Below are 9119 nucleotides of genomic sequence, written 5' to 3'. Positions count from 1 at the left end.
TCCCGGCTCCCGGCTCCGGGCGGCAGCGCGGCGATAAATGAGCCTTTCAGAGCGCGCAGCCCCAGCTCCCTCCCCGGGGAGGCCGGGAATTTCCATCCTGTAACCGAGCGAGGCGGCCAGGCAGAGCCACCCCCCTCAGCCATTGGCACGGGCCGGGGGCTCCCGCCCCCTCGGGCCGGCCCCGCCGAGCTGTCCCCGGGCCTGGCCGGAGCCCCCGGCCGGGCCCAGCCGGGGGGCGGCAGCATGCTCGGCTCTCCTGCCGGCTCTGCCGGAGCCCCAGGCAGTTCCCTTCCACGTCTTCAGGTGTTCGCTCGGCGCTCAGTAGCTCCTTTCCGATGAAGGAGCTGTGTCTGCAAGAAACCGCCTTAGCGCCACAGCGGGATGCTGATGCACCGCGAGGGGAAACTGTGATCAAGTACCAGCTGGGCATCGGTCACAGATTTCACTTTAACAAAAGTCAAGGTAAGGACACAAAATCCTTCTGAACAATCGAGGATTTTGGACTTTTTCGAAAAACCTGGTATTGCCAGACTGAACATTGCCAATTTAGCAACAGAAGTAAAGTTCTTGGCCACCCAGTGTAAACCATCCAATACTGCTTTCATTCGAAATCATACTTTGCTTTTCATCATTCTAGAATTGAAAAGCACTGTAAAATAAAGGATGTGATATGTCCTCAAGAATTCAAGATAGAAATAACAAATGTTTGCGAGGTAGCTTCTGTATACTGCAAGCTATGTGGGATTTGTAGAGGTAGAGTTTCCAGAAGGGGGAGATAAGCTTCAACACTTTTTTCTCCGAAGTATTTAACAAAACCACACATTTCTCCTGCAGGAAAGAATGCTACAAGAAGTTGAGTCATTCAAACAGGCTGCATGGAACCACATTTTTGTGTAGACTGAACCCCTTCATGTGGCTCTGCGCTTTAAGCCGCTTCTGCCTTTCTCCCCTTTCCACGTCTGTGCTGGTGGAACAATAGCAGTGAAGTGAGAGCTACACCACAGGTCAGTCACAGTGCTGTCATCAGCCCTGTCACACACTGTCCTGAGATCTGGGACTGACGGCAGCCACATTGCTGAGGTGAGGGCTCCTACCTTGAGAAGAAGGGCAGCGTTACACCCTGCCAACTTCAGAAAAACAGCTGGTAAATAGTAATGGTTCCCTAAACCAGCTGGGAAAATTTATGGAATGATGTAAACCCTTAATTGTAACAATTGCTTTGGTGACAGCCTCAGTCAGCATCCACAAACACACACAGGCAGAGGCTTCATTGAGCAATTGCTCAGTGCTGTCAGCAAACCCTGCTGCCTCTGGGCTGGTGGCAGTGCTGTGAAGGCTGTAATGTTTGATTTCTGTGTCACCTGCATGTTCACACAAGCATCCTTACCAAGGGCTGGGGATCCTCAGCATCAACACAGGCTGTTGCTAAGGTGTGTCCCTTCACAGGGTGCCAAACTTCTGCATTACAGAATTAATTTCCTCAGGCAAGGTGCAGCAGCTGAAGTACACAGTGCAGCACACCTTCCTAAGGCAATCACTCAGGGTTTTAGAGAACAAAATTTGCATGGATGTTCACAATTATTTCCCCACCTGGGTTTGCTCCCCATATGTTTGAGTGTGGTTTAGAAGCTTTGAAAACCCAAATGGCTTTGCCAGAGGAAGGAAACTGAGGAGCACTGTAAGAGAAAGTCTTAGCAAACAACAGTGGGACATCTGCTTTGAGCTCTGGTGAGTGCATTGTGCAGCTCCTAGCACTCATTTGACTTGCAGTGTGCATTTCCATCTGGAAAACAGAAATGTCAACATCCTCCTTAGCCTTCTTCAGCCCAAGCAAGCCTTGCCATCTGTTAGGATTATGCTTTGTGGTCTTCTAATATATTTAAATGCTTCTGAGGGCACCAACCACTGCCAAATGCTGGTGAGATACTGAAATTGAATCAGAACTACTGATGTACTTTGCCTTAACTACTTTGCAGCTCAAAGGAGTGATAATAAACTTGCCTGAGCATACTCTGACCATGATCCATATTACATCAACTGGTGATTCTTTCATTTTATCCATCCTGCCATATGATACAGGCTTTATCTTTTATGTGTGGCCTCACAAACATATCAGCACATATTATGAGTTGTTATTAATGTCACTAAAATCTCCCAGATGGCCAGTCTGCTCCTGCACAGCCTGGGCAGGCTCACACAAGGTCACTGTGGCACAGTCAATGCATCTTGCACCACAGATTCCCATAGATATATCAGCACATATTATGAGTTGTTATTAATGTCACTAAAATCTTCCAGATGGCCAGACTGCTCCTGCACAGCCTGGACAGGCTCACACAAGGTCATTGTGGAATCTTGCACCACAGATTCCCATAGACGAGGCTGATGGCATGAGTGCAGTCTCTCTGCTGCAGCTTGATCTGCTTTCCCCCTCACACAGCCTCTCAGCATCCCAAAAATCCAGACAAGTCTGGAGAGGAGGATGTTCCCAAATACACATGTGTTTCCATTCACCTCAGCTATAACATATTTAAATTCAAGGGACTGCCCATGGGGTCACTGGGTCTCTCTGCCTTTCCTGTCCAAACTATTCCAGTTTATGAATACTGTTTGTTAGCACACTGGTTTGAATTCAACCAGTGAGTATTTGTTATTCAATTCAATTGTTATTCAGTCCTTAGTCTTTCCAGTGTGAAATAACTGCAGGGAACCAGGAGCACCAGACTTAGGTGTCTAAACATTACAGAAAGTTTGAGCCTGAGGATCCTGAGACAAAAGAGGCCCAGTAAGGTAAGTGCCAAGACTTGGACTTTTCATCTGCCTTTAACTCTTATTGCTTCATACATTCCCCTTTGCTGAGGATGTCTGGGGATTTTGACTTTGGCTGGCAGCCTGATCTCTGCATCACTCTGGGGAGCACGTTGTTATACCCCAGGTAACAGCAGAGCACTCGAGGTTAGCACTGCAGTGCTCAGCATCCCAACACTCAGCCTCCTTGCCAACCTGTCCTTGGTGCTTTTAACTGTGGAGGTCATCATTTTAGATCTTATTCACTTTATTACTGACATTTTAGGGTGAGTTGTAAGTTGGTGTAAAAGGCTGAGATCAGGGAAACTGCTGAATTTTTCAAGTGGCTCTTTGCAGGCTGCCTGTCTGATCAAGGAGACAAAGAGCTGTCTGTACTGCTGTGGAAGAAAACCAAAGTAAAAGCTTTCGGGTAATTTATTACAGATTTAAGAAATTGATTCCAACTTCTTCCACCAAAAAAGCCTTTGGAACTGTATAAAAATCAGTGGGATTGTGGTCTTAGTCCCTTCTAACACATCTTAATTTAAATATATTATTCATATAGCATGAATAATATTTTTAAAAATCCAAAACATCTTTGCCTCTATTTTATTGCTTTACTGGCACAGAAACACCTATTTTAAAAAAAATATTCCAGTAGCTTCTACATAAAATGATAAAAGCATTATAGCCACAGCAGTTCTTTGCAGGTACACATATTAATATTTGAATCTTAAAATCTAATTTGGGGCATGGGCTCACCCTTCAGAGGCTTGTCTGCAGAAGAGAATTCCTGTGTTCACACGCATGAGGACATGATTTTTTGAGTGTGAGAAAAAAAAATCCTAATGGTAAATGTTAATTCTTTATTTTTGAATAAGCACATGGCAGTTCTTAATGTTACTATAGGAAATGTACTTTTACACAATAGAAACAGAGAATCAACAGAGAATAGAACATGAGAGAATCAACACTTTTTGTTATTCATAATTATTATGTTTTCTATAGAGATAAATATTTAACATTGTCTCTGACAAGTCAAGACCAGGATATAGGTCAGATACCAGTGAAAACTTAAGAGAAATAGTTCCTTCTATTGCCTGCTAGGGTTCCAGGCAAATCTGTTTTTTTCTGTCCAAGTCATCAGTTGATTTATAGTTGCATTTGCTTATAGCTGTGTTTCTACAGTAATAATGGAGGCACTGAATATTTTAAACTAAACACTATTCACAAACATTCAGAGAGAGATAATTTGGGAGAACTGTCTGCTTCACTGATAAAGGATAAATCAGGACATCCAGATGTTTCCATAGTGCAAAATTTATGATGAAAAGCCCATACTGTTTCCATTAACTCTGGTTGCAAATTTCAGACCCTGAAGGGGTCTGGTCTGTGGCTCTGCAAGTCTGCTCCCAAGAGCAGCTGGAGCAATCCCAGCTGCAGTCACGGAAACATTTGGGTCTGCAGGGACATCAGGAGCACATCTGGTTAAAGCAGGTCCAGTTAGATTGGGTTGTTCAAGGACTTGTAGAAAGGTAAAACTATTTCAGGCCAGTTCATAATTAAATTCACTGGGTGTCCAGTGAATCATCACGTGCAAGGGGAGAGCTGGGTCTCAGGAGGAGCATTTGCTCATTAGAGCAGCTGGGAATCAGTCAGTGGTAGAAAAATCACTTGGCTGCCTCATGAAACCTCAATGAATAGAAAGGCTTATACAGAACCAAAAAGCTAACTTTCCTTAAATCCTATGCTAATAAATGGTTATTAGGATGTGAAATACAGTGCTCCATTCAGACAGGAAGGCTTCTTCAAATGAAGGGCACAATCTGCATTTTTCTACACCATTCATCAAATGCACTGCCAGAAGTTTGTCCTTCCAGTTTTGGAAGGTAGTAGCTCGAATTAGTGATAATCCTGAAATTAAAGGAATAGACTTGAACTTTGAAACTTTTATTTTATTTGTGTCCAGTAAACCCTTTTAAAAGGAGTTGCTCAGGATAAACAAGCTATGAGCAGGGCTGAGGCAGGGCTCTGCAGCCCTTCCAGGTGGCTTACAGAATAGCCACCATAACAGGCACACACAAAATGCACAGAAGCCTGCAGATGAAAGATTTGTCCAAAGAAAATAAAACTATTTGGCCCATTTGCACAAAACTCAGAGCAGAGACAGATGAGCAGAGCAAAACAACAATGACAGATGGGAACACACATGATCACTGCAGCTCTGCTTCTTGGATGTAGTGGTGGAACTTGAAGCCTGTGGCATTCCTGTCACCTGGCTCCCCATGCCCACGCTGACCTCAGTGACAAGTGCCATGGCTTGAGGCAAGCAGGGCTCTGGAGCTTCTGGGCACCACCTCCAGCATCTGCTCACACATGACCCACTGTCACTGAAAGGACAAAGCATGGACAGGGGCTGCTGGGTCAGGCACAGCGAGGTTCACCACAAGTAGCTCAGTGGGGTCATCCTTCAGCCCTGACGGTACTGAAACAGGTAAACTCTTGCATTTAATTTGTTTTATGTGCTAATATAGGAATCATATTAGACTTGCATCAACGAGTAACTGGTACAATGGTATTGGAAAGGATCAAACACCTGAATCCCTGACTCATGTGGAGATGAAATTGTGTTTGGCCAGAACAGCAAAAGACCCTCCAGGTTCCTGTGAAGAAAAATGTGATTTTGAGCAATTCTTTTATATTTTTACAACAGGTGCTCATCTAACTATGTTTTTGTGAGGCATAACTTAGTGTTGATTTCCTTGCTTCTATCCTTGTAACTTTGCTGTAATTACAGCACCTCTTGATTAATTACAGATCTCATTTATGAGTTCATCATTTCCCATTGTCAAGTAGCGGAAGTTTCAGGATGTGTACCCTAAAAATGCTGTTGAAGTAATATTAATTTAAAAGGCAAATTCTTCCTTTCCTTTTCTTTTGTTTTTCTTTTGTGTGTGTGCTTCCTTGGCTTTTCCTGCTGGTTTGGTGACTGTCCATTTCTCTCCATAGAGAACCTCATCACATCTATCAGCATCTTTGGATGTCTTCCTCAGGATAATCTTGCCTACTAAAATTTTAAGAAAAATAAATTAATTTGCATGGTGAGCCCTGACATCAGCCAGACCACCACATTTGCATCTCATCCACCCACTGGCACATCACACTTGTCAGTGCCACGTCTCCACGTGTCTAGATTATTTATCCCTGCAGTGCATCCACTTGTTCTTTACTTGGAAGTCTGGATCACTGCCATGCCTGCAGGAATCTGGAAGGAGGAGAGCCAGTCCCAGATAGGACTGTGTCCAGTGGGCAACAGCAGTGACTCAAACTTAGCACTCAACTGCTTCAGCTTCTTCAAAGCCTCCACCTTCGGTCGTTCAGGACTTACCTGCACTCCTGGATGTAGGTATGATACCACTAGATTTGGGACTGGAGGGAATGCTTCCCAGATAGCTTAAGCCTTCAACTAATAAATGATTTACTATTAACTTCTTGTGATCTAGTTTCATGTGGTAAGGTAGAACATCAGGAAGATAAACTGGGACACACATTCTCTTCTTAGTCCTTCATACACAACCAACATGGAACATCCTTTTTCCTGTTAAGACCCCTCTGGTGGCCATGCCTAATCATCCTCCCCTCACCTCCCTGACAAACCTACTCAATGGCAACAAAACATCTTCTTGCTGTTTCTCTTCACCTTGTATGGCAAAAATTAGTCCTAAAATACCTTTCCCCTTAAAATACCTGATGTTCTCTCATGGCTATCCTGCTGTACCTCTGGGAGGGAGGTCAGTGTCCCTCCACATCACCTCCACGCACTACTGAGTGCCTGTTCAGCACTGCCCTTCCACAAAAAGTGCTTTCTTCCAAACAGCAGGAACTACTCCCCTCTCCAGCTCCTGTCTGTGCTAAGAAACCAGCTCTGACCCATTTAATGAAGGTAGATCATTATTTGTTTAAAGAGTTCATTGGCCATTACTTTATTTCAACTAGTAAAACCTGAAAAAAAGCAAACTTTTATTTCACATTTTGTTTCAGTGATCAAAGTTTGAAATGCGGGGAATAAACATTAACAAAGAGCTCAGATATAAATGGCATGTTTTTAATTGTAATTTAAATTATAATTTTTTATAATTTTAATATTAATTATACTTTTAATCTCAAGTGCTTCTTAATAGGAAGTAAAATCCAGTTAATAAACAGAAGTGGATTTCACAGACATACATCAGAAATACATACTGAGCTCCACTTCTAGGTATACAAAGCAGAAAGCTCATGAATGCATGCTATAAGTTGCTTTAATTAAACTCCAGTCTATTAAAAAATACAAGTATGATAAGTGTAAAGGCGTGAAAGAATAAGTGAAAAAAAAGGTAACGTGCAGGAAATAACATCTATACTCATGAGACTGTGAAATAGCTTTGGTGCCAGCCATCTCAATTACTGCAAATACCACTGGTTAATACTGGCAGGGAGTTTTTCCAGTGAACGCAGGCAGAGAGCAGCCAGATGCCTTCAAAGACTGATCCAACAAGTGACCAGTGTGGAGGGAAGGATGCAGAATTTGTCCTTTCATGTGCAGCCTTCTGAAACAGCACGTTGAGACTGGGTGGTCAAACTCCACAGCAAAACAGGATTCCTTATTCTCTTCAGCTACTGCACTTTTCAGTGTTTTGCAGAATGCTGAACTTATTTTTATTAAAGAAGTTCAACTTTTATTTTTTTTTTCTATTTTGCTTCAGAATTTCAACTGGATTTGACTGTTTAAACCAAATATGTTCTGTATCCTGTAAGGAAAAAGGAATTACAGTTCTCTGTAAACCAGCTGAACAGTTGTCAAAGAAAATAGTGTGATACTTCAGCTTGTTAGTGCTCCATCACTGAATTGTTGGGGTTTTTACTCTAAAAAAAAAAACAGGAGGATTTAAACAGGTTTTAAATACTGCAGGGTTTTCAGGGTTTGTTTGTTTTTGGTTTTTTGTGTTTTTTTTCTTCTCTGGTAATAGCACATTTTAAATGTTACAAATATAATTTTGTTTATATTTTCAAACTCAGACTTATTTTTTCAACTATGTGCATAGATTTACCCTCTGGGTAAAGCCTACCCTGGTTTTCACTAAATACATTTAGCAAAATAGAGCAGCAAGATACAGTACAAACAACATGTACCATAAAAGTACCATACTGGTAATTTCAGGTGCTGTTTGTTTCACAAATCAAATATTATTTGATATGCTAAATTTATCTTGTCCTTTGAAAGATTTTCTATGCAACCTGAAAACTCAGTGCAATGCATAATTTGAACTGATTTATGACATCTTCATTCAGAGAAAGACTATGTGGCACCAAATAAGACTAAAATGGCTGTATCAATGTAAATAGCTGGATTTTCAGTACATCTTCCAGAAGACTGCCAGCCTCCATTAAACAAGTTCAGCTGATGGAGATCAGCTCCCTTTTTCCCAGGGAGAAGTTCTTCTCACAGGTTCAGAAACGCCTTTTGAACATGAATGGTTTAACTTCATTCAAACATGAATGGTTTAACTTCATTCAGATAACAAGAGGAAAGCAAATAAATAAATACCTTTTGTAAGAGAAGCTGCTTATGAGATTCTGCACTGTCCCTCACCATAAGGGAGCCAGTCTTCCAGGCCCTGACTTATCTCTGTGCCCCTTTTCTCTCAGTTTCCTTCTCATCACTGCTGTGAGCATTCAAACAGCACTTTAACTTCCCATTCACTGCTTGGGTACTTGGTGGTTAAGCACCCAGAGAAGTCACAGCCTCTTTGCCTGCAAGGATCACCCTGGGACTTCTGAGTCTGTTTTTCCTGGTGCAGCTGCCCTGGAACACACAAAGTGCTACAGTCTCAATCTGCCACTGATGCGTTTCACTGCCAGTCAATGTTTTGATTATTGCTTAGTATTTCACACTTCTTTGATAATTTACCTATTTAATAGCCCACAGTATTGCTGTAATTTCAAAATGACTTTGCATTTATCTTTTGTAGAGCAGTTACCACAAAAGCAATTACCTATTTAATACCACAGTATTGCTGTAATTTCAAAATGACTTTGCATTTATCTTTTGTAGAGCTTTTACCACAAAAGCAAATTTTTTTCAGAGGTTTCTAAAAAGGAGGAACAGCACTAAAAAATTAAAAATCAGCATTTTAAGAAGGTGGCAGCAGCCTGGAAATACACATTCTACATAACCTAAAGGAAGTCTTTAGAGGTCATGAAAGAAAAGATGCTGTAAACATGAGGATGAAAGAACTAGTTCAAGTTCCTCACTCCTGTATAAATCTGTGTTCATGTGAACAATTCCCAGC

The sequence above is a fragment of the Passer montanus genome, unplaced genomic scaffold (assembly GCF_014805655.1).
Source record: "Passer montanus isolate IOZ18808 unplaced genomic scaffold, ASM1480565v1 scaffold19, whole genome shotgun sequence".
Classification (NCBI taxonomy): Eukaryota; Metazoa; Chordata; class Aves; order Passeriformes; family Passeridae; genus Passer; species Passer montanus.
The sequence above is the reverse complement of the archived record's forward strand: the minus strand, read 5'-3'. Positions refer to the sequence as shown.